Below are 25938 nucleotides of genomic sequence, written 5' to 3' on the forward strand. Positions count from 1 at the left end.
CCTCGTGGTAAGAAGAGCGCATGCGTCACGACGCCTCGGCCTGTCGCGAGAGTAGAAGCCGGTGGGCCTGGCGGGGTAGGACTTGGGCAGGAAGGGGGTGGGGCAGCTTGGCCCTGGTGCCCTCCTGAGGTCGCCTAGCAACAGCCTGCTTGACCTACGTGCTGGCAAAGGCCAAGGCAGCGCCCCTCTCCGGTCGTCCGTCCTCCCGGTGAGAAACAATTGAGGAAGCACTGAAGCCAGTATTAACCGTTCCAGTGCTGACAGCTCTGTGGCAGTACCAAAGTTTTATTTTGTTCATCGCTTACTTATCCTCGCTACTTCTCTCGCCTAGGTAGGACCTTTCATTGCGTCAAGGGAAAGAAAAGGGTAAGAATACTCTAAAATGAGTGCCCCACGCCTTCACTACAGCCTCCACGCACAGTGTGCGAAGCACTTTACATGGTTTGCCACCCCTTGCACAGCAGACAGGTCAGCCTGAGGTTGCACTTAGGATGTGGTAGAGACTGGACTCCCAGGCTGTAACACTACCCAGTACTGCCGCTATCACGTTCCACCGGAGACCTCTCCCCGAAGAAACATTTCCACTCCTGCGATGGACTGCCAAGTTCCAAAATTGCCCTGGTAGCTTCTTTTCTAAATATATTGACCTAAATATATTGACCTGACTTGCTCTTGAGTTCAACTTAAATCCAAGAGTAGCTACTAATTTTTGGAGTTCATATGTCATCCCCTTAATGACATGTTCTAGAATCTTGCCAGGACTATGAACGAATTGGCAGCCTGTTTTCCCCTCATTTTTGAAAACACTAACCTAAGCTTCCGTCTTCTGGCATATCTTATGAGATACTATGTTTTATAAGAAGGAATATATATATATATATATATATATATATTTGGTCTTTATTTCATTCCTGGCTCAAAGTTCCTAAAACCCTTGGAATTTCCTAAGTGGTAAGAGCACTAGGAGCATCTTTTGTTCTAATATTTGGCCCACTGACCGTGGTCCTGACATAGGGCTTGTGAAACTTGAAATTTCCTAGGTGATGGGAAAGTCCTTTGTTCAAAAGAAGCCGCTCTGGGTGGGCTCCTAGACAGCTCCTAGATGAGGGTTAGTTACTAGAGGGACAAGACATGATTCTGTGGAGATGGAAAAAGGGCTGAAAATGAGGTTACTGATTGATCATGCGTAAGTGATGAAACTTCCATAGAACTCCCGATAGTCAGGTTCCAAGAGCTTCCAGGTTGGTAAACACATCCATGTACTGGGAGACTGATGCACCCCAACTCCACTAGACAGAACTCCTGTAGTTGGCACCCTCCCACACCCCACCCCGTATATCTCTTCATCTGGATGTTCATCTGCATCCTTCATTATATTGGTGAATGTAAATAAGTGTTTTCCTAAGTTCTGTAAGCTGCTCTAGCAAGTAATTGAATCCAAGGGGAAGAGATCCTGGGAACCTCCGATTTGTAGCTAAGACAGAAGTTGTGGGAAACTTGGGGACCTGCTACTTGTGATTAGTATCTACAGTGTGGTCAGTCTCATGGGACTGATCCCTTAACCTGTGGGATCTGATGTAGCCAGCTGGTATCACAGAAGATTGCTTGGTGGGGGCGGGGAGGGGCAAACCCACTCATTCGGTGTCAGAAGTATCAGGAGTGAAGGGTTCTTTATGAGAAGGAAAGAAGACACATGAAAGAAAAGTCTGACTTGTTTGACTCTAAGCTGAATCCAAGAGGAGCTTTAGCTAATTTTTGGAGTTCATACGCCATCCGTTTAGTGACATATTCTAGAATATTGCCAGGACTGTGGATAGATTTGCAGCCCCGGGTTTTTCCCCCTTTTTGAAAACTGGAACCTAGGCTCCAGTCTTCTGGCTTAGCTTCTATTCCTGTGATTTCTGCAGATTCCCAGCTGTAATTAATTTGCATATTTTCAGTACTGGGAATGTAATAATTGCTGGGTCAGGAGTCTTGAAATGATTTATTGGGAAAGACATCATCATACTATTAGAAACATTCTCTTTTTTTAACAATGTTTTAAATTTTCTTTATTTTGAGAGGTAGAGAGCAAGCAGGGGTGGGGCAGAGAGAGAGAGGGAGAGAGAGAATCCCAAGCAGGCTCCATGCTGTCAGTAGAGAGTCTGATGTGGGGCTGGATCCCATGAACTGTGATATCATGACCTGAGTGGAGACCAAGAGCCAGACTCTTAACCGACTGAGTAACCTAGAAATGTTTTGAAAACAAAATTTATATTGCTACTACATGCAAACGTAATAGGTCCACAAATAAGTTCTTTCCCCAATTTCAAACCTACTCCATCCAGCTGTCTTTCTCATCTGAATTAATGGCAACTGCACTTCATTTACTCAGGCCCAAAGCTCAAGAGCCATCCTCATACCTCTGTCACATCCTCTACCCAATCAGATTTTGTTGGCTGTACATTCAAACTATACCTAGTGTCCAACACCTCATCATCCCCACAGCAACCTCCATCCCTCACCTGATCAACCAGGTCTCTCTGCCATACTCCCTGACCCCCAGTAATCTAATCTTCATACAACAGCCAAAGGGATCCTGGCATTTCTCCACTCAAAACCATACAGTGTCTCCCCAGTTCACTTGGAATAAAAAGCCTGAATCCTTGGCCTACAGAGCCAAACACCAACTAACTGCTGATTATCTCTGACCTGCTCTCCCTTTGCTTACTTAATCTGACTCAGGCCCACTGCCTTCATTGCTTTTCCTTGAACCCATTTCAGGTTCTTTGCACTGGCTGTCCCCTTTGCTTATAAAGCTCTTCTAGATATTTCAGATATTTGCTTAATTCACTTCCTTACCTTTTTCAAACTTTTTCTCCAATGTCACCTCAGTGAGGCCTTCTCTGACCAACCCATTTAACCCTCCTCCTCACTCACAGCAGTGCCAGTTTCTCTTACTCTGCTCAAGTTTTTCCATAGCACTCACTTATCAACTAACATATTTATTATGTTTACTACTTCTTGCCTGTCCACACCTGCTAGAATATAAGTTCCATGAGGGGAGCCATATTTGGCTGTTTGATTCCTTGCTGTATCCCAAGTGCCTATCTCTTAGTAGGTACTCAACAAACATTTGTGGAATAAGTGAACAAATAAATGAACTTGAACAACTATTTTCATGATAGAGTTTTCCCATCCCAGCCTTTCTCACCTGTAGATACATGACATAGTTATGGGCATAGTATACATTATTTTGCATTATTAATTTTTTCCATACCATAGATACTGTCCACATTTCTAGATATTTGTAATTAGAACCATTTTTGCTTTTTAAAGATACTCAGATTTTTGCATGCTTGTTATAACAGTCAAACAGTATAGAGTAGTGTCAAGAAAAAGTTAATTATCTCCCTTCCTCCACTAATCACACCCTGCTAAGAGGACTACTTTTAAATTTAGTGGATATCCTTCCAAATATTTTTCTTAATGTTTTATTTATTTTTGAGAGAGAGAGAGTGAGTAAGAGTGGGGGAAGGGCAGAAAGAGAGGGAGACACAGAATCCAGAGAAGGCTCCAGGCTCCAAGCTGGCAGCACAGAGCCCTACGCGGGTCTCAAACTCATGTACCGCATGTACCTGCGCTGAGGTCAGATGCTTAACCGACTGAGCCACCCAGGCACCCCCAAATATTTTCTATACACACATATAAACATGTAATAGGTACAGATTTTACAGTTCAAAGATAGGTTATGCCTGAATTATAACTGTATTTTCTATAACTCAAGTCACTTTTAATTCTAGGCCTTATTACCTCTGATGGCAAAAAACCTAAGTCTAATTAATTCAAGGTAAATGCTGACACTTTATGATTTGTTTATTTATTAATGTTCAGTTACAGTTCAATCCCAGTGAATTCAGAATTTATTAATGCCTTTTCTATCCTTTTACCCTCACATAATTACCTGTTTTTTAAAAATTATTTTAAAAGAGGGGTGCCTGGGTGACTCAGTTGGTTAAGCATCTGACTTCAGCTCAGGTCATGATGTAGCTGTCCGTGGGTTTGAGCCCAGCATCAGGTTCTGTGCTGACAGCTCAAAAATAAATAAACATTAAAATTGTTATAAAAGAAATGGACATGCATTACGGAAAAGCAGTAAACCATAAATAAGCAAAATGGAAAAAAAATCCAGAAGTAATCAAGCCTATATATATATTTATATATATATATATTTGTTCCATATATATATACATAGTTAGAATCATAATTAGCTTTAATTGCTTAATATTTAATATTTAATTGCTTAACATTTTTCCATGTCAAAAAATATACTTCTATGGCATTTTTAATGACTGCTTGGTATTCTATTATACAAATGTACCATAATTACAATCCCTGTTTTTTGTACATTTGGGTTGTTTCCAAATTTTCACTTTTGTAAAATTACTTGTAGCTAAATCTCTGTGGACATCCCTAATTATTTTCTTAGTATAAAATACTGAAACTGTTGTCAAAAGGTGCCCTCGTTATTGAAGGTTTTTGATGCTACAGAAGGGTGGCACTGCTTTGACACCAGTGGGCAGGAGGGTCCTTTTCTCTACACCTGCCAACACTGTCTTTTCATTCTTTGTCATCTTTACCAACCTGATAGAAGAGTGGTTTTGTATTGCTTTTAAGTTATGTTCTCATTACTAGTAAAGTGGAACCTGCTTGTATACATCACTTTTGTGAATTGTCTACTTGTATCTTTTGCTCATGGGGACTCATCTTTGTGTCACTCCTTTGCTAGAACTCTTATATAATATAAAATAAAATACTGTTACTTGTGCTGCAAATATTTTCCCAGTTTGTTACTTGCCTTTTAAATCTATCTTTGTGCTCATTTGATATTGTAGAAGTCAACAGCAGTTAGGCCAGAGGTCTGGTCTTGCTGCCTATGCTCTGCGTTCAGAATAAATTAATACTTAGGAGTAAACTAGAGACTTTTGTATCTGTTTTTGCCAATGTGGTATAAGGAGTGAATAATGGGACAGGACCACAATCTCCACACAGAAGGCCACAGAATCCCCAGGTGAAGGAGGAGGCATTGGGGGATAATTTGTGTGTTCTGGAGAGCAGTGATACCCAATGCCTTCCTAGATTTTTGGAAATCTCAATTTTAAATGATCTGTCATCCCTATTTGTTATCCCTATTGATACACACGTAATTATCATACCATGATTCTTCTGTGTCTGGTAGAGATAATCCTTACCATGGGCATGTTCTATCTTTGTCTTCTCTCTCACTTTCTCTTTGGCCTGGTTGGTATTCTTTCTTAAAACATCCTCTTTAATGTCTGATTCATTAGTCACCATGCCATTCTCTAAACTCTACTCCCTTCATTAATTCCAGGAGGTGAAGGTGGACTTTTCTGGAACACTGAAGATGGATATTCCCCACCCCCTTTTTCGTGTTCCTTGTGGCCTAAAAAAAGACCGGGGGGGGGCGGGGGTCAGGAGGGCCAGAGTTGCACTGCAAATACAGGACTGAAGAGGATGTGACAAGCTCAGACATCACCATAGCTAAGTGTAAAGCTGGACTTTTTACAGACACTAAGGAATCCTAGTAAAACCTAGAATATTAAGCAGAGACTTGAGATGAAGGTTGGATGGCAAGTGGCAGACTCTGGGGATTTCAGTTCAGTCATGGGATGAATGCTATTTAAGTACACTTAAAACCATAGCACTTTCTTCATTTCACAAAGAAGGATGCACTCATCATCTTGTATCTGATTTTTCCATATTAAATTGTATTATTATTTTAATTATTTTAATTTTGAGGATTTCTCCCCAACTGGATTATGATCTTAAGGACAGAGACCTGTTTACCTTAAAACACTCATATATTTCTGTGTTTGTTTAATTCAGTTAACATTTACCTGCCAGCTCAGATCCTGGCTTCTCTGATTTCTGCGGTGGAAGATTTGGTTTCCTTTTCCAAGGTGCAGATAATGAAATCTATCCTTTACCCCTGGCAAAGTATTCATGAGGATCAAATGAAACCAAGGCTGTGGGAACTCATTGCTCATTTACATTGCTGCAAAGAGCAATGTAAATATCTATGGGGTTTAAAAGTTTACAGATAGCAATCAGAAAGTGCTAGGATGCTGGATCACATTGAGTTTTCATGGGAGATCACTTAATGCCCTCTCTATCTGAGAACAGAGAAAGCCCTGAGCACCTACCTTATCCCCCCCCTCCCTTACAAAGCTACTCCTGTTTCTCACCTGGACTGCCCCTTTCTCAGGGCTCTCAAAATGTGATTATGCTATAGTGAAAGCTGGTCTGCTTTTGAGTACCTTTCTTTAACAATTACAAGTTCTGACTACTTGGTTTGTTTAAAAAAAATTTTTTTTTACATTTACTTATTTTTGAGAGACAGAGCACAAGTGGGGGAGGAGCACAAGTCGGGGAGAGAAGGAGACACAGAATCCAAAGCAGGCTCCAGGCTCTGAGCTGTCAGAACAGAGCCTTATGCGGGGCTCAAACTCACAAACCATGAGATCATGACCTGAGCCAAAGTCTGACACTTAACAGACTAAGCCACCCAGGCGTCCCACTTGGTTTGTTTTTAAATCTGTGAATTTGCATTTAAACCATGAGCATTTGCTCAGGTCAATATTTCCTTAGACCAGCTCCATTAGTGAGAATTGTTTGGCTACCTCGTGAGTATAAAAAACCTTGGATCCTGATGCCAGGAGGGTGAGGTTTTCCTGTACTGAGCTCCACAGGTTATAGGGGTAGCTGGGAAGGAAGAAGAGATGTAGAAGGGAGGAGTCAAGGGAACACAGTCCAAAATAGAAGTGCCTTTTGCCTTCAGGATAGATCAGTCATGGGGAAAGAGGAGACTTACTCTCAAGAAAGAACAGAGAAATTTACAGGAAAAAACTGAAGACATTTCAGAAGTACTGAAGTAAAGAGTGTTTACAGGGATGTAAAATTAATCAGGAGTAGTTGCTTTTTAAGGTCATTTAAAGGGGGTAAGTGGGTCACCAGCAAGGTCTTAAAGGGAAGGAGGAGTAGTTCCTGGTTTGGGGTCATAAATGCCTTACTTCAAGCAGAACCAAGCTCAAACAGGAACATTCCTACTCCTTATAATCTAAACTGGTTTTGGTGTCAGGGTGCCTGGATTCTAAAGGCCCTGACTGCAGTGACCAGCTTTCACATACCCCAACCAAATCCTTTAAAGCTTCTCCTCATATAGGAGCAGTTGAAAGTACTTGGAAGAAAACAATTACAACTATTAACCTCAAACTATGCTATAATTATAACCTTATAATTCCTTTATCTTTTTTGAAATGGGTTTTATTATTTTTTTATTTCTATTTTTATTTATTTTTTGAGAGACAGCGTGCAAATGGGGGAGAGGGGCAGAGGGAGAGAGAGAACCTTAAGCAGGCTCAGTGCTCAGAGTCTGATGTGGGGCTGGATCCCACAACCTGACCTGAGTCAAAATCAAGAGTCAGACGCTTAACCAACTGAGCCATCCAGGCACCCCTGAAATGGGTTTTAAATTAGAATAACCATTTCTGATTATTGGAAACATTTTAAATAACTTTTAGTAATAATATTTATTAGTCATAAAAAGGAAAGGACATACATAAATCTTTCAAAAGACCATCTCTGATCTTTTGCTAGATATGTTTGCTTTCTTATATGTCCCCTGGCCCCGCAATAGGCTACTTCAGAATAATGGAAGAATGTAAGTTAAAGGCAACCCAACATCCCAACAAATGCTCAGTAGGAATTGTCTGGAAACTGTTTAGGGAGGTGGGGGGAAGAAGCCACAGGCTTCTGGGAGTTAATCCTTTTCTGTGCCTGCCACCTCCCAGTTTTCTCACTGCTGCATGGCAGTTACCTCTGTGTTGTGTCACACACTGATTCATTCCTAATAGCTATTAAAGGACTGACTTTTTTACGTGATTGACCCTCCTAAATAATCAGACCCATTTGAGGTCATGTCTGTGGAAATAATAGCAAGCTTGCATGCTTGCATTCTAACATGCCTTCTTGAGTGGGCAAAAAACAATTGGAATTTCAGCAGAGAATTGGGTGTGATATCTGAAATGGATCAGATATACTCATCTACAATTTAGAGTGAGAAGAATATTCCAAGAAAAAAAATTAATTTACTTTTTTCTGGGCTTTGACAATACCTGGAATATCACAGGCATTTCATTCCAGGGAACAGACCAGGGATCTTAGGTCTGAGGTACATGGAGACTCCAGATTCATCTCCTCTCCCTCAGCCTGGGCTGTACTTCTTGCTTCTCTTCCTCCCCCAAAGTCTTCAGAAGTCTGTTATCATCAGCTCAAATGCCACATCCTCTTTGAAACCTCAGTAGTTGTCAGTACTGATTCTTCTTTACCTTGTATTGGAATTCATTATGGTATAACTGTCTTACTCCTTTCCATATTCTTCAGTTACACCCAACCCCCAGCAGTATCTGGAGAGACTCCAGGGGAGTGTGAGTGGCTATAGGCTAGTCATGAGCAGCCAGAGAGGAAACCCAAGTTTTAGTGAAGCACTATATGAAAATGCCGCCTGGGAAGGTGTGGTATCAAACTTAAGAAAGGTTAGAAGAGAGATACAAAATGTAGAAGATTTAACCTGATAAACATGACATAGTAAATGAGGCAGGACTTCTGAGCTAAAATCTGAGTGAAATTTACAGATTTCAGTAAACCAAACCCCTAAAAAGATACACAGCCAAGAAAATGTTAGAAACTAGGTTACAAATTGTACAAGTTTCAACCTAGAGGGCTAAGTTTGTTGAGTAATGGAGAATAGTATGGGCATTCTAAGAACAGTGCGGTGTTTCCCTATTAAAAATGTAAGGAAGTGCAACCTGAAAAGTAAGTACTGGAAAGCATGAGTTTAGGCCTGCGGAGAGACGCTATGGCACAGCTGTGTCATGTACACTCAAGAGCCTGTTGCCTTGGGTTCATATGCCAGCTCTACCACAGAGCTCTGTGCTGTGGGCAAATTCTTAACCTCAATGCCTAAATTTCCATACCTGCCAAGTGGGAAATGAATAATGGCCACCTCATGGTATTCTTGTAAAGACTGGAGCAGCTGTCAGCAATAGTGCCTGGCACTTAGTGAATACAATATCTTGTTATTTTATTATATAAAATTTAAATAATCTAGTTGGTAATTTATTTGGAACAAGTAAGGAAACTTTAGGGATAATCTGATCATAGTTTCTGTGATTCCACAAATGATGAAACACAGTGTCATTATGTGACCTTTACAAGTCACTTCAAATGCATTTTATTATCTACTAGTCTCTTAGGGTCATCCCTAAATGGCTTTTTTATGTATTCAGATCTTGACTTCCAGTATGGTTCTTGAATGCAGGAACTTGTGTCTTAACCTTATGTGTTAAGGCACACATAGCAGAACTTAATAAATATCTGTGAGGTTTTATTTTTTTAATATGGGATTTCAAATTTATCCCAGGGTCAACCATTTAGACATTAACAATGATTAGTTTTGTTGTACTGCGTTTTTTAAACCCACTTGAAAAGACCCAGACGGCCCTGGCAGAAAGGTCTGGATAAGAAAGTGTTAACAAAGGGAAGGAAGACCCCAGAAGAAATTGTGGCATGGGCAGCATGTCTTGAAGCATCTTGGCAATCAGAGGGAGGAAGATGTGTTTATTAAAAAGGTGTAATGAAAGCAAAAGGAAGGGACAACAAGGATCATGGCCCATACTTTTCAACTCTCTCTGTCCACCTGCAGCCGACTCCACTTCATGTACTGATTCCACAAATGTGGAGCCCTGACCTCAGGCTGGTTACAGCCCAATGAAGAAACACAGCAAGCCTTATAACACAACACAAGCCATGGAGAGAGGCCCTGTAAGGCCCCCAAGCTCAAAACTCAGAGCCCAAGCTTTGACCAAGAGGTGAAATTTATTCTTGCCATTAACCAAATGTTATGGGAACAGCCAGAACAACTTGAATAGCAGGAGGTGGAGAAGATCCTAGCACTTCCCTAAACCATCCATTTGTGAGCAATTTCAAATAATGACCAATTTTTCTGGGGAGAGGAGTAAATGAGAAGAAAAACCAAGTCCAAAGGTCTTAATTCTGAGGGGATGAAGAGGCTTGGCCTGTGTGGACAGATAGTGTGCTTTCATGGAAAGGCAAGACTTTTCTTTGAGATATACAGGATTGGAAGCAGGGAAGAGGCTAAAGATGTAGGCTGGGGAGGAGTGGAGTGGGAAGCAATTCTCTGTCCTCCCTATAGGCCCTCCTTTGTGGAAAAGATCACTTGTAGAGATTGGAGTGGCTACAGGAAATAGACTGGGATTCTGTTGAAAAACTGGATAGGGATGGCGACTGTCCCTTTGTCTCTGAGCTAGAGGTGGCAGTGGAACAGCCTGTATCCCTGAGACTTGGATGCCAAGGTTCCAGGGTGACCTGAAGGTCAAGTGGACACAGCAGGAGCAGCATTTGTGCCACATTGTCTCCCCAGTGCCATGTCTAAGCAGGTGCCCACCAGATGAGAGAACCCTGCAGGGGGCTATAGGGTGAGTATCCAACAGTTAAAACTGAGGAGAGCAGAAGGAGACTGAGCCAAAATGTGCCCCCTCCCAAGAGCAGGGCCCACATGCAGTCCAGCCTAGATCTATTCTTAAGATTTAGGACATTCAAGGTAAAGGGAAACAAGGTGTGCAGCCAGCTGGATTGTCAGATACAATATAAAACACCCAGTTGCATTTGAACTTCAGATGAACAAGGACTTACTGTTATTGCATGGAACATACACTAAGAATATTCATTGTTTATCTGAAATTCAAATGTAACTGGGCATCTTGGTTTGTTTGTTTGCTTTGCTTGGCTAAATCTGGCAATCCTAGTGACATGTCAACATGCTAAGTGAACCTGAACAGTTTTGAAGATGGAATTAAAGCAGTAGGGGCAACTTCTATAAATAGCATTGAGTCCTCCAAGCTCCAGGGTTTGGTTACTGATTCTGAGGTGATAGTACCCTATCCAAGCACTGAGGCCCTCTTCCTTCTGGGAGCTATGGGACAAAAAGAGAAAATAAATATTCTACACAGGCTAATTTGATTGATCAGCCAAAGCAACAGGCAATAATAGCATAGGGATTTCACACAGCCAGTCTTACAGATTGTGAATGCAGGCATGCCAGCATTTGGGGAAAGATAGGGTATAGAGTAGAGTAGGTTAAGGGGAGAGGATCAGAGTGTTTTGCCTATATTATGTCTCATGAAACTTTGCATCCGTAAGTGAATGTGTGTATACATGGCTAACAATATTTCTTACTATAGTCGGGGTCCAAAATGTTTGAAAACCACTGCTAACTAAGATGTTGTTACTTGCAGGATCGTATTATGAAAACTGTGTTGGATCCAACTGTGTTGGATCAACAGCCAGGATGAGTTTGCTTCACACTCACAGGTGAAGGTGAGCTTTGTCCTGTTCTGGAAAAGTCACCTTCTGGAACTACCTTACCTTTTCATGGAATCTGCAGTCTCTTGCATATATGGATCGCTAGTGCTTCATTTAAAGTGGAGTTCTTTCATTTTGCTGCAGTCACTTGCTAAAAACACACACTGGAATCCAGTATTGTACCCAATCTTGGGCAATAAACATAATAATGTAAATATATTATATAAATGCAATAAATAATATGGGACTAAAGGCACTGTCCAAATGCCCTTTAAAATTTATTTTATTTCCTCCTCTAAAAGGAAGGTTTTTGAACTTTAAAATCCTTGGATATGATGGGTCACCTGGGTGGCTCAGTTGCCCCAGCATAGGACTTCCACTCAAGTCATAATTTCATGGTTTGTGGGATCGAGCCTCACATAAAGCTTTTTGCACTGACAATGCAGAGCCTGCTTCAGATTCTCTGTCTCCCTCTCTCTGCCTCTCCCCTGCTCACACTCCCTCTCTCAAAAATAAATAAACATTAAAAAAAATCCTTGGAGATTACCTGGTGTAATTCCTCAGAGCTATCCCAAATGGTTTTGAAAGAGTCATTATTTCTCTCATGCAGTGAACATATTATGCTTTTACTTAGGAAGAGGAAGAAAAAATGTTTACACTCTCAGTTTGAACTTAAAAAATTCCTGTAACAATTAGCTCTTGATTCAGAAATTATAAATAAAACTGTTTTATCATCCAATGTTACTGAAACATTGTGTCCTGTGAGTTTTAGTCTGTATTGTTCCAGGAATTTAATTTTTATTTTGCACTCTTTTGTAAAAAAAAAAAAAAAAGCTTATAAATCCAAAGCCTAAATATTTATTGTCCTACACCAATTGCTCTGATCTCCAATGTCCCTCCAAATTTTTCATTTATCAATAGATGAGATGGATTTGCTGTGCTTTTTTAGTGGACAATACCAAATACACCTGGATCTGAAACTGATCCTGACTGTAATTTTGAAAGGCATATAAAGGCTTGAAGCTTCAATGTCTTTAGCTGTAAGATGGACATAATAAAAGTACCTAACTTGTAGAGCTGTTATGGGATTTATATGAGAGAATGAATGTAAAGTCTGGTGTGGCAGAGAATACTATATAATTCACCATTTCTGTTTCCTCTTCATGAACGTGAGACATATTTTCAACCTTCCTTGTATTGGTTTGGGGCTATGTGACTGGGCTCTGGCATGGGCTGTTTCCAGCCCTGGCTACCCAGCCTGGCTACCATAGAGGACCTATGTCCCAAGTCATGTATTAAACACAGGATAGTGCCCTAAACCACATAGGACTTTATGTAAGCAAGAAACCAACCTTTATTTATAAAGATTTAGGGTTTCTTTGTTACTGCAACATTGCCTGGCCTACCCTAATACACTTGATATATATATATATATATATATATATATATATATATATATATATGACAGTAAATGAATTTCAGCATTTAAGGTATCTGTGAACCAGTATGGAACAATTCCTTGGATATATGTTATTAAGAAAAAAATCTAGACAAAGAACAAGAATATATAGTATTCTTCATTTTGTGTAAGAAAGAAGGGGCAATTAAAATATATATTTGACTCTTGAATAACACAGTTTGAACTGCATGGGTCCACTTATACATGGATTTGTTTTCTATAAATACAGTACAGTATAGTAAATCTATTTTCTCTTCCTTATGATTTTCTTAATAACCTTTTCTCTAGCTTACTTTTTTATAGGAATATAGTATATAATACTTATTATAGTAAGGTATTAATAGTTAAGTTTTGGAGGAGTCAAAAGTTGTATATGGATTTTCAACTACACGGGGGGGTCAGTGCCCCTAACCCTCGTGTTGTTCAAGGATCAACTATATCTATGTATTTGCTGATTTTGGCAAAAAGAAATACCAGAAAGGAGAAACCAGAAATTAATGAAAATGAAACAGAGTGGAGAGGATAATGCATGGGAGTGAGGCTTCTGTGACTAAATGTGTTGACGCAGTGTTGATTTTTGAAGCATGTATTTTATATACTCTGAAACAAAAGTACATCAAAAGGGAAATGCCTTAAGCCTGGACCTTAAAAGAAACTAATGACCTAATTCTATATAAAATTAGTTACTGAACCAACAATGAACGAAAAAGTTATTTTAGGTAATTTGAACACACCACTCTGACTATAAATACATTAATATTATTGGGAACCAAGAATTTTCTTTTTTTTTTTTTTTTAATTTTTTTTTTCAACGTTTTTTATTTATTTTTGGGACAGAGAGAGACAGAGCATGAACGGGGGAGGGGCAGAGAGAGAGGGAGACACAGAATCGGGAACAGGCTCCAGGCTCCGAGCCATCAGCCCAGAGCCTGACGCGGGGCTCGAACTCACGGACCGCGAGATCGTGACCTGGCTGAAGTCGGACGCTTAACCGACTGCGCCACCCAGGCGCCCCTGGGAACCAAGAATTTTCAATATGAAAGAGAAAAGATAAAATATAAAAAGCATTTTAAGAAAAATGCTATTTAATAATGCCAATAACAATATGAACACACACACACACACACACACACACACACACACTCCTAGTTGTGTTCCTGAAGAGCCCAGAGGCAATGGGTAGCAATGGGCACAGCTAGGCCCCATATCTTGCAACTTCTGATGTAATAATTGGTTCAGGCAAGAATAATCAATGAGTACTAAAACCATCACATAAAAAGTAGTTAGGGGCGCCTGGGTGGCTCAGTTGTTAAGCATCTGACTTCAGCTCAGGTCATGAGCTCACAGTTCATGACTTTGAGTCCCACATCGGGTGAGCACGAGCTATTCTGGGTAAAACATGAGCCCAGGTGAGCCCTGCTTCTCTCTCTCTCTCTCTCTCTCTGTCTCTCTCTGTCCCTCTCTCCCCCTCTCTCTGCCTCTCATGGGATTCTCCCCCCAGCCCCGCCTCTTGCTCACTTGCACTGTCTCTCTCTCTCTCTCTCTCTCTCTCTCTCTCTCAAAAAAAAAAAAAAATCAATTACAAAAAATAACTTAAAAAAAAAAGTGGTTGGGCAATTGGATATTCCTATAAGGGCAAAGTACCACTCCACATATCATTACTAATTTCAAAGAAAAAGATGTTCCTTTGGTATTGGATACAATGTATGCCCATCCCCACAGATGCATTTGGCCCTGCCTGCCTTTCAGGACCCACTTGCCCTCCTGGGTAAAGAGGTCCCAATGATGGTTGTAAAGCTTCAGCCTCCATCTTGTCAGCTCACCTCCTACAATGATGGACATCTTTGCCTTTGGCAAGATTGTCATTACACCTGCCAGGTGCATAGAAGCTCCTATATCCAAGTCCAACACAGTGGAACCCACAGAAGCCCTGGCTTTCCCAGTGGCTGCCTGGAGGCATTGGCAACACAGTCCAGAAGTACTATTAGTACACTGTGGGCTTTGTGCCAGAGAAGGACTCCACCCAGATGCAGTGGTGCCACAGAGCACCTCCAAAGATGTCCCACACAACCAAGTGAGGCTGCTTATGAAATCATGGCCAGCTTGGCAACAAACTACATTGTATTCATTTTCCCTCCCTTTCTGCCCCCGCCTTTTTTTTTTTTTTTTTTTTTTTGCATTCATATGATTGTACCTCTCATAAAGCATTAGCCTGTGAACTTTGCCTCTGTCTCTGTTTCCAGGCAGATACTTTTCCATGGAGGTTAGGCAGTCACTTTCTCAGCCAAGTAAGTCATCATTCTTAGCATCACCAGTAGTGGGAAAACCCAATGTACGACCATCCTCATGAGATGCCTCTGAAGTATTCCCAAAAAAAAAAAAAAATTTAACCTAAACCTGATCAAGCCTTCAGACCTAACTTCCATTTTAAGGACAATACAGTCTTAAAAGTAAAAGTTAAAGAACCCCATCTGGAAGCAATCAGACAAATGAAGAATGTGTGACTTTATTTTTTTTAATGTTTATTTATTTTGAGACGTGAAGGAGTTGGGAGGGGTGGTGGGGGGCAAGCGGGAGAGGTCCGTGCTGTCAGGACAGAGCCCTACAGGGGGTTTGATCTCAAGAACCACAAGATCACGACCTGAGCCAAGATCAAGAATCAGACACTTAACTGACTGAGCCATCCAGGTGCCCCAGGAATGTGTGACTTTATATAAGTTACCTGGCCTGGACTCTTGAAAAGTCAACATCATAAGTCAAAACCAAACAGAAGTTAAGGTGGGGGGAGTTTCCAGATTAACCTCCAGATGGAATCCACAAATCTTGATTAGATCATGGGGGAATTGCATAGAAATCTTTAGGAGACAATTGGGAAAATTTAAATATGGCTTTGATATTAGTTATGATTATAGAATGATTATTAATTTTCTTAGGTGTGATAGTGGCATTGTGGTTATATAAGAGATTACCCTTGTTTTTAGGAGATTCATGCTGAAGTATTTAGAGATCATGATGTCATATTAATAACTTATTTTCAAAACTGGTGTGTTTTGGTATATGGGGAGAGGGGAGAGAAGGAGAAAAAGCAAATATGGTAAGACATTAACAACAGCTGAATCTAGATGAAAGGCATTTGTGGTTCTAGCCTTTCAATATTTTTAAGTGTTTTTAAATTTTCATAATAAAAAGTAGTAAGATAAGTACAAAAACCAAAAACAACAAACAAACAAAAACAACCTAAGTAAAATTTAGGATATATTTGTATTTGAAGAATTTTTTTTTTAAGTTTATTTATTCTGAGAGAGAACACAAACTAGGGAAAGGCAGAGAGAGAAGGAGAGAGAGAATCCCAAGTAGGCTCTACGCTGTCAGCACGGAGCCTAACAGAGGGCTGGATCTCATGACCTGAGCCAAAATCAAGAGTCAAAATGCTTAACCAACTGAGCTACCCAGGCGCCTCATTTGAAGAAATGTTTTATTTTCCTCAGTTCAAGTAAGCAGCCACTACTTTATCAGGGACTAATTCATCTACCTCAAAATGGATATTTACACCTAAATTGCTGTGCTTTTGAAAGCTTTTTAACTCTTGAATATTTCCAGCAGTTTCCTGGGTAGAAGAAATTTGATGCCAATTCTGCACACCCAAATTCCTGGCAGATTAATCAGCAAGTAGTACAGAGAGCTGCTTTCTTTAAAAAGCTTCATTTATCACTCAAACTGTGAATGCTGAGATGCCAAGGCACTGTGAATAAATGATCCTTTAGAGGTAAAGTTTGATTGATCTGGTATATGTATCAGTACTCTTTCCATGCATTCCAAATCTTGTATATAATGCAGATTAGAATGGCAGCTTTTTCTACAGTTATATTGGCAACAAACACTGATTAGCTATTAAGTATGGCAAAACATTTATTTCAGGCTTCTATTATTAGCACCACCCCTTGACTCACAGAGAAAATTCTTCCCAAAGTTTTGGTTAATGTGACAGTTTTATTTGTTAAGACACAGTTTTCCTTTATCATCATTCTCCCACACAGAACCGACCCTCCATTTCCAAGATGCCTCCAGACCAAGGAGTTCCCAGTCTGTTCTCACCATTCCAGTTGGCCCCAGGTCAGCCTGTCTCTAGGGCTTCCGTCCACAATACAGTCCCAGGAAAATGCTTCCCATTACATTATGTTCATGCTAACTAAACTGGCTAGGCAATGCCCTGGACTTCTAAAGGAGTTCCCCACAGGATTGAGTTGTCTTTGCCCTGTCCAGGGAGGAACCCCTCTCATATGCACAGAATTCTCGCAGTACACTAACGTGTGTTCTTCCCTTTAACAGTAGAACTCCTCAGTTAAGGCTGAACTCATGACCACTGCATTAAGATTCTGCTGCATTTATGCTGCATAACAAGCACCCCCAAAATCTCAGTGGCCTCCCCCCAAAAAAGCCATTTATTTTTCTTGCAGTTCAGCAGAGACAGCTCTGCATCAGTCCATGGACAGATTTAGGGTTGGCTTCACTTGTCTCATCCTCTGAACCAATAGCTTCCTGGGGCAGGCTCTTCTCATGCAGGGCGACAGCCATGCTAGTGGGGTAAAGAGAAACACAAGAGGCCACTTATGGCCTTGGCTCAGAACTGACACACTGTTACTTCTGCCCACATTCCCCTGGGCATCATTAGGGTATGGAAGTACTCTATACCATGAGGAACCTTGCCAAGCGCTGGGAGGGGAAGATCAATGGGAAGCAGATAGTACAATCAACCTCAGCCTCCCTTATAACTTGGTGTGTCCTTGCAACTAAATTCTGGCCAAAGGGATGTGAGGGAAAGCAATGTGTGCAACTTCCAGGCCTTGTACTTGTAAGGACTGGACACACCCTAACTTTCCCCTGCCCATCAGCTGAGGACATGGTGGGGCTGCAGCAATCACCTGGCCCAGAGGTAGACAGCACAGCCGTCCCTCCAATCCTAGCTCTGGACTGTTATATGTATGTCATTTACATTGGTGGATTTTTGCATTGCTGTTATGGCTTCTGAGCACCCTGGCTAGTACAGCATCCATTCATTCTCTCAGTGAGTATCTACTGAGTGTCTTCTTTGTGACAGGCATTGCTCTAGGCCTGAGAGGAAGTATTAGCAGTCTGCATCTTGACTGTGGTGGTGTTCACACAAATCTTCACCTGTGATAAAATTGCATAGAACTAAATAACACACACACGAGTACAAGTAAAACTGAGGAAATCTGTACAAGATCTTTGGCTTGCACCAATATTATCATACTAGTTGTGATATTATATTACAGTTTTGCAAAGAAACTAGGTAAAGGATCTCTGTATTCTTTTATTTTTATGTTTATTTATTTTGAGAGAGAGAGAGAGAGAGGGAGGGGGGAGGGAGGGGCAGAGAGAGAGAGGGAGAGAGAATCCCAAGAAGGCTCCACACTGCCAGTGCAGAGCCCAATATGGGGCTTGAACCCAGGAACCATGAGATCATGACCTGAGCCAAAGTCAAGAACCAGTCTTAACCAGCTGAGTCACCCCAGAATCTCATGGATCTCTGTATTCTTAACAACTGCTTGTGAATCTAATGATCTCAAAATAAGAAGTTAGAAAAAAAAAAAAAAAAGACTAGGACTTTGGTCTCTTTGTGCTTACAGTCTAGAATGGTATCAAAAGAAAATCCAGAGAGACTTACTTGGTATGAATATTTTATTGAGCCAGAAACAAACTATTTGCAAACAGGGAGACTTCAAAACAAAAGTGGGTATAGCTCAATTTATAGAGCATGAAGAAACACATTTGTTTTCTACTGTGATTGGTTACTAGAAACTGATATTCTTTTTAGGGTAGAAGCACAGCATAAACGTACTCATATGTAGTTGACTAGGAAGCTATAGGTTATGCTGACATGAAGAAGGCTTAAGTTTTGTTTAAGGTCAGAGTCAGCATTTTGGAAAAATCAGGACAGTTTTATGTTTTGATTACGTGACTAAGAGTGTTGGGCTAGAGGTATATTCAAACTGTGGGCTCCACTTTGGTCTTTCTTTAACCATGGGAATCAAAAGATTCAAAAATCAAAAAGTCACTGATGACAATCTCTGCATGGCAGCAGCCGCACTTCAACCATCCAGATGACAACAGTGTCCTGAAGTCTGCAGAGCACAATTAAATAAAAGGAACTCAGGGCAGAGCTGCCAGGCAGGAGTGCTCACTTTGGACTGTGAAGTGAGAGAGATATAAAGTTCTTTGTTCTTTAAGTAGGGTGTCCATGTAAGTTATCATCAAACTGAGACACCTGTGAGAATAATCACGCTGGCACAGCTTGTGTAAACAGATCGTTTGGTTAGTCTATTTAAAAAAATTTTAATGTTTATTTATTTTTGACAGAAAGACAGAGCATGAGTGGGGGAGGGGCAGAGAGAGAGGCAGACACAGAATCCGAAAGGGTTCCAGGCTTGGAGCTGGCAGCTCTGACCTGAGCCAAAGTCGGACACTTAACCAAGTCACCCAGGTGCCCATGGTATATTTTAAAAACATTGTATCATTGACTCTCTTAGTTATAGCAGCCTCTCTTTTTCTAACTAATACGGAGACTAATGGATGCTGCCTTTGTCAGCACCAAATAGCGTAAGAGGAGGGAACCAATAAACCCCAAATCTCAGTGAGTTAATTGTGCTTAAAAGGCTTTTTCTTGGGGCACCTAGGTGGCTCAGTCAGTTACGTATCTGATTTTGGCTCATGTCATAATATCACAGTTCGAGGGTTTGAGCCCTGTGTCGGACTCTGTGCTGACAGCTCAGCCTGCTTCTGTGTCCCTCTCCCTTTGCCCCTCCCCTCCTCATGCTCTCTCTCTCTCTCTCTCAAAAGTAAATAAAATTTTTTTTAAAAGGGTATTTCTTGCTCATACAAAATTTAATATGGTGCTGGTGGCCCTCCTCTATCTTCTAGTCAACTCATTTTGAATATGGACTTCCCAGATTGCTGGAACAGTAGACAAGAGAGTTGGAGAATTACAGAAATTTTTGTGGGCCAAGCCAGGAAGTAGTTTACATCACACCACCCACATTTCATTGACTGGAGCTCAGTCACATCATCACCCCTAACTGTAAAGGAGACTGGGAAAAGTAGTCCTCCTATAAGTCCAGGAAGAGAAATTCTGCCACAGATGCATCATTACAAGCTGGGAGAGGGCACTAGTGTGGCCTCAGCATCTTTAGATTGACTCCCTTACCCCTTGGTATACGTGGCTATGCCATTCCCAGAGAAACCACTGAAGCTGCAAGAAAGCAGTTCAGAATAGCCTATAACAGTGAATTGACTTCACTTTCTCTCTGGTTATTTTGGTTTGTAATATACCACCATTCATCTCTGGGAACACTGTTTTCTTCCCTCTATTTTATAATCCTCTCTCCCTCTGTATTAGATGTTTTTTTTTTAATTAAAAAATGTTTATTTATTTTTGACAGAAAGAGAGCATGCATGGGAGCAGAGGAAGAGCAGAGAGAGGAGACAGAGAATCCAAAGTGCGCTCCATGCGGAAAGCAGAAAACCCCATGTGGGGCTCAAACTGTCAGAACTGTGAGATCATGACCTGAGCGAAAGTTAGACACTTAACCGACTGAGTCAGCCAGTCACCCCATTAGATGGGGTTCTTAAGAGACACAGACAGATATAGATAGATATATAGATAAATATAGACATAGATGATATAGATATAGATAGAAAGATATATATGATATATATATGATATATATATATGAGAGAGAATGATTTATTTTAAGAAAGTGACTTATGCAATTATAGAGGCTGGCATGTCCAAGATCTGCAGGGTGGACCTGTAGGCTAGAGACCCAGGGAACAGTACTGTTGCTACAGTTCAAGTCTGAATGTCCAGTGCTGGCAGAATTCCTCTTGGCTCAGGGGAGGTCAATCTGCCTGGTCTATGCATGCCTTCAATTGATTGGATGAGGCCCACCCACATTATGGAGGGCAATCTGCTTTAGTCCATCAATTTAAATGTTAACCTTTCCTCTGAAAACACCCTCAAAGAAACATCCAGAATGATTTTTGACCACATATCTAGGCACCATGGTCAGCTAAATTAATGCATAAAACTAATCACATGCTCCAAGGCCAGTTTTTAATACTTTATATTTCTTGTCAAAAGTGGAAGGCAGGGTGATATGGGGGTAAGGGTCAAAGCTGGGTTCAAATACCTAATTTTACTCTGAATTCCAGTTTCATTTATAAAATGTGAATAAGAATGTTTACCTTGAATAAATCTGTAAAGATTAGATATCATGTATGTGAGACACCTAGACCTATTGCTAATTCATAAATGAAGGCAATTAAGATTTCAGTTTGAACAAAAAGTCTACTAAACACTTTACATTTCTTCTTACAGTTGCTTTTTTATTTGTAGGTGACCCTTGACCTTTTTCATTTTCCCTGTGAGGTTTAGCAGTATCTCAACAGGAAGCTCCTTGCCACAGTGTAACACAGTGTATAGTTCTCATGTGGTTTCACCATCTCCTGGTACTCAAGTTGCCAACAGTCAGCTGTGTCCTACTTTTCCATGACCCATCACTGACAACCCATGTAATGTCACATGTTTGAACAACTTATTTAGGCATGTCAGAGAAAATCCAAGGGGAAAGAGGATTCAGGAAGAATTGTAAAAATAAATAAAAGGTAGGAGTTGGCAGGAAATGATTTAAGGAGAAAAGGAAATAGAAATCAGATTTGCTTCTAATTTCCTTTGTGTTCTTACACCATTTTAGAATTTAGCATCTACATTTATGACTGATTGGATGAACCAACTCTTCTAATCCTCTCATTCAACAAACCTACAGATTTCTTTGTTGGGGTGGAGTTGAGGAAGTTTTCAAAGTGGGCCAAAGCCACATGGGAACATGTGTCAAAAGTGAAATGGTCTTCCATAAGTTGAGCTTCAAGTAGGTAATGCAGAAGTTATCAAACAGCTCCTTTGAGCTCCTTGGTCTCCTGGTTAAGCAACTGGCTGAGCCACTTTCAAAAAAGACCCAAACACACTGGCTTTACAAGACTGGCCTCTGTTTCTCTTTCAGATGATAGCACAGTGGTGGGTAGGTGGGTGGTCCAGGGCAATAGTTGCTCTGCTCCACAAGGTCATACTGGGTAATGAATGAGGCTGAGATGGTGGCTTTACATCACCATTGCATGATATCTACCTGTGGGTTCATGATGTCACTCCAGCTGTCCCCGTTCCCAGCCAGGTGGAAGAGGCAAAGTAAGCAGAGGACTAAGAGCTTCCTTTTTAGGGAATCACCTGACAGCTGCCCTTTTACTTCTGCTCACATCCCATTGGCCAGAAACTTGAAGAGAAGCTGGACATATGCCCTGACAAAACTCTGCTGGGTGGGGTCTGATTACTAAATGGAACAAGGAGACACTGGGTGCCTTGGAGTACTTAGTAGTCTTTGCTGTACCTGGTTCTTTGGAGGTGATTCAACTCTCTCAGAAGAATCTGTTAGACCCAGTGGGCAAACCCCCAATTCCCCACTCTACTAGAAAACCTCTACTTCCATCTATTTGGGAGTACTATCTAAATTTCTATCTGAAAAATGGATTTCTACCCACAAAAACGTTTGAAGACCAGTTTACAGATTAGTGTGCCACGGTAGAAAGAGAAGCTCACATCAGGGAAATAACTTTAGCCAGAGGACCTTGTTACACCTTGGAGCTGTTCTTCCACTCCCTGGCCGCCACCATTCTGACAAGCAGACCCTGAGGCAAGGGAGGTGGGGAACTATAAAGAGCCAGGCTGCACCTCCTCACACAGGAGGCCCATTTGCTTTCCCACCTGATCCCTCTTCCACACTCAGCACTAAACAGTTCTCAATCTCAGGAGAAAATAAGAATCCCAAGATTGAAAATCCCATCTTGCTTTGAGTGCACTCACTGGGGGACATGTGGTGGGGGTCGTGCTCAGAATCAGGGAAATGGAGATATACACAAGCAGGATTAGGCCATCTGGATTTGCTAACTGGTGTTTATGGAAGCAAGGCTCCTACCCTCCTACAGAGACTGGGAGACAGGGACCTTATCTGCAAGTGTTGGCTGGAAGAAACTAAATTCTTCTGGCAGCTTTAAGCTTTCCCACGCAAGAACTGCAGGGGGCTAGAGTGGACATCCCAAGCACATGGCCTTGAACTATTAGAAACTATGCTAGTGTTTGTTCCAGTCTCTTAATGCAGGGCTTGGACGGAGTGGTTAGTGCCAAAGCTCTTCTGCAGCGCTGACAGCCCACGCCTCGTCCATACAGGGGATCTTTGTGGGATCGGGTCCAGAACAGCATGGCCCTTAGAACAGGGAGAGTGAATCAGATTCAGGGCTTCCCTGCTCACAGCGCCACACATCCCTGCCTTCTCCAAAGCACCCCCGCTGGGGTGGAAATCTTTCTGGGCATAAGCTGGGATAAGAGGAGCCTTGGTTGCCATTACCCATCTTCTTGGTTGTCCTTACGGCTTTTGTATTTTGGTTGTCCTCACGTTTTTACAAATTAGAATGGGCCTGTAGTCACAACCTGGGTCCCCGAGCTTCCTAGAGCGGCTGAGCAGGGAGCAGGCTCCAGGTCACACTTCCGACAGCGCCAATAGCTTTGGCGGCGCTGCGGGTTTGAGCTGGGACCGCTGGGCGTGGCCCCGAGGGCGGGGCCTGGCACCCCAAGGAGCTTTACGGAAGCGACCACTCAGGCTGTCTTTGGAGCTCTAGCCCCCTCCCTAGTACACCTCACTCCTCAACTCTTCTCCCTACCCCACCTCCAATCCTTACCTTGTCCCCAGAGCACTTTCCTTCTCTTTCACACACGACCTTGACCCACCCCACTCACCACTTGTATTTGCTGGTGCCTTTTAAGTTCAGCTTCTTTCTAGCAGTGTGTCTGCTTGTAACTTTCTTCTTCCTCCTTTGCTGGGTAATGCCTACTCAGCCTCAGCCCTCAGCTCTCAGCCCTCAGTTACAACACTGCCTTTTCATTTTTGTCTTTCCCTGAGCCCCCAGACCAGGTCAGTCCCTGCTCCCTCCCACCTCTGGACTTCTCCCAAAGTGAGGCCTCAGTTGTTTATCTACTCTCATGAAGTCTCACAGTGAAAAGAAGCAAAGGAAGAGAGAAGTAGTTTGTTTGATGGCACAGCAGAGTGAAGGCAAGGCTGACTCAACACTGGGGGTCAAGGCCAGCATGTTTGAAAGCAGAAGCTAAGATGCCATTGGAGAGGAGAAAGGTGGTGAGGGCAGTACAATTGAAGAAGGAGACCTGGTTTAGAAAAAGCAACAAGAAAGAAAGGAAAGCATGCCCACAGAGACAAAAGAAGCAGGCATCACAGGTATTAGTAGTGTACCTGCCCTGTACCTGTTGTTCAATAAATGCTTGAATGGGAGAGATAAAAACTGTGGTTGTCTATTTCAGATGATCTCAGTCTTCTTAGGAAAGTATAGTTAAGTCTTATGCAATATGGACATTGAGTGTCAAGGGACTATGAAGAAATATTCTCATTTGTTGGTGTATTAGTTAGGCTTGACTAATAAACCAGATCAAGTACTATAACAAGTAGACCCAAAATGCAATGGCTCTATGATGTAGTTTCTATAATTTAATAGTTTAAATTTAATTGAATTTAACAGTCCAGAATGGGTTTTCAGGTCAGTGATTATCCAGGCTCCACACATCCTCTAAAGTCCTGAGAATGAAGAAAGAACAGGAGGAGCATGCATAGGAGGTTCTTGCAAGCCTGGTATGGAAGGAACACACAATACTGCTCGCATTCCTTTGGAAAGACCTTAGTCATGTGGCCTCACCCATCTGCCAAAAAGAACAGAAAATGTAGTCTAGCTGTGTGTCCATAGAAGGGAAAACAGAGTTTGGTAGACAGCTACTGGTCTTCACTATGGTAGGCAGAGTACTGGACTCTGAAGATGACCTAATCCTCAGAACCTGTGAATATATTGCCTTACATGGCAAAAGGGACTTTGCAGATGTTTGAAATGAGGATGTTACATGTTGTTATACCTTGAGTTTAAAATGGTTTGTGTCCTGACAAGAAAAAAATGTTCCAGATATGGTCAGATTTTACCCCATTAGGGCCCCTGGGCACTAAGGTGAGCATCACTGTGATGTGCTTCTTCTCTGCCCAGATGCCATCTTGCTTCTTTTTTTCTTTTTGATGCTGTCTTGCTTCTGACAAAATTTTGAAGCTGGATAACTAAATGAGGAACTTATTCTAACCCTATAATGGGTGTGTGTTTATGGCACCTTTCCACAAGTCTGCAGCCCACCTGAAATACTGCAGTTTGGAACTGGCTAAAATAAAGAGTGTCAGGAAGGTGGGAGAGGTGAGCTGCGATCCCCAGGCGGAGGCCCTACAGCAAGTGGCATGGGCCCATTGAGTCATCAAGGCTGTGTTCTATGCAGAAGTTTTAGTATGGTGTTTGTCCACCATCCCTTGCTCCTGACTGATTAGGCACTGAGGCACAGTTAGTCATAGAGAGTCTTAGAGAGTGCATAGGCCATGACAAATCAGTTAACCTCAGAGACAGCTAAGGAGCTGGTGGATGAGGAAGGCCCTCACTGGTCAACATATCCAGACAAGAGAAACAAGCTAACATCTAAAGTTCTAGATGTGGGGGGTAGTGAGAGAAGAACTGGGAAGTGATGTAACTCTTCCCATAAAAGTGGCTAAAAAACTTTTTTTTTTTTTATGGGGAGGAGGTGATAAGATCATAGGAAGAAGAAAATGTTAGTTGTAGTATTGCTATTATAGGATTTCTATTGTAACATGATTTTATCTTTATTTTTAGAGGAAAAAACCCTCCTGAAAAGGAAGCTGGGACCTAGGAGCTCCAAGGATTGTGCTCATTGCAGTGCTCATTGTTTTGTTTAAATTGTATCTTCAGAGGACAAGGTCTAAGAAATAACTTTTTTTGGCATAAGTGACTTCAGAATGAAAAATTTTAAATATGTAATTGGAATGGTTTCAAGATGACTTAACTATTAGTAAATAGCTAACATC

General features: G+C 41.5%; 1 long non-coding RNA gene across 2 annotated transcripts; it reads left to right on the plus strand.

Annotated features, from left to right (window-relative positions):
- Positions 1-65: 65 nt before the first annotated feature.
- Positions 66-25891, plus strand: LOC122215957. Of its 2 annotated transcripts, none has more exons than XR_006200625.1 (3): positions 66-366; positions 16502-16667; positions 25727-25891. It is a non-coding gene; the product is annotated as an uncharacterized LOC122215957 (long non-coding RNA). The 2 variants fall into 2 exon arrangements; XR_006200626.1 differs by having other exon boundaries at positions 66-331.
- The last annotated feature ends 47 nt before the right edge of the window (positions 25892-25938 follow it).

The sequence above is a fragment of the Panthera leo genome, chromosome A1, assembly GCF_018350215.1.
Source record: "Panthera leo isolate Ple1 chromosome A1, P.leo_Ple1_pat1.1, whole genome shotgun sequence".
Classification (NCBI taxonomy): domain Eukaryota; kingdom Metazoa; phylum Chordata; class Mammalia; order Carnivora; family Felidae; genus Panthera; species Panthera leo.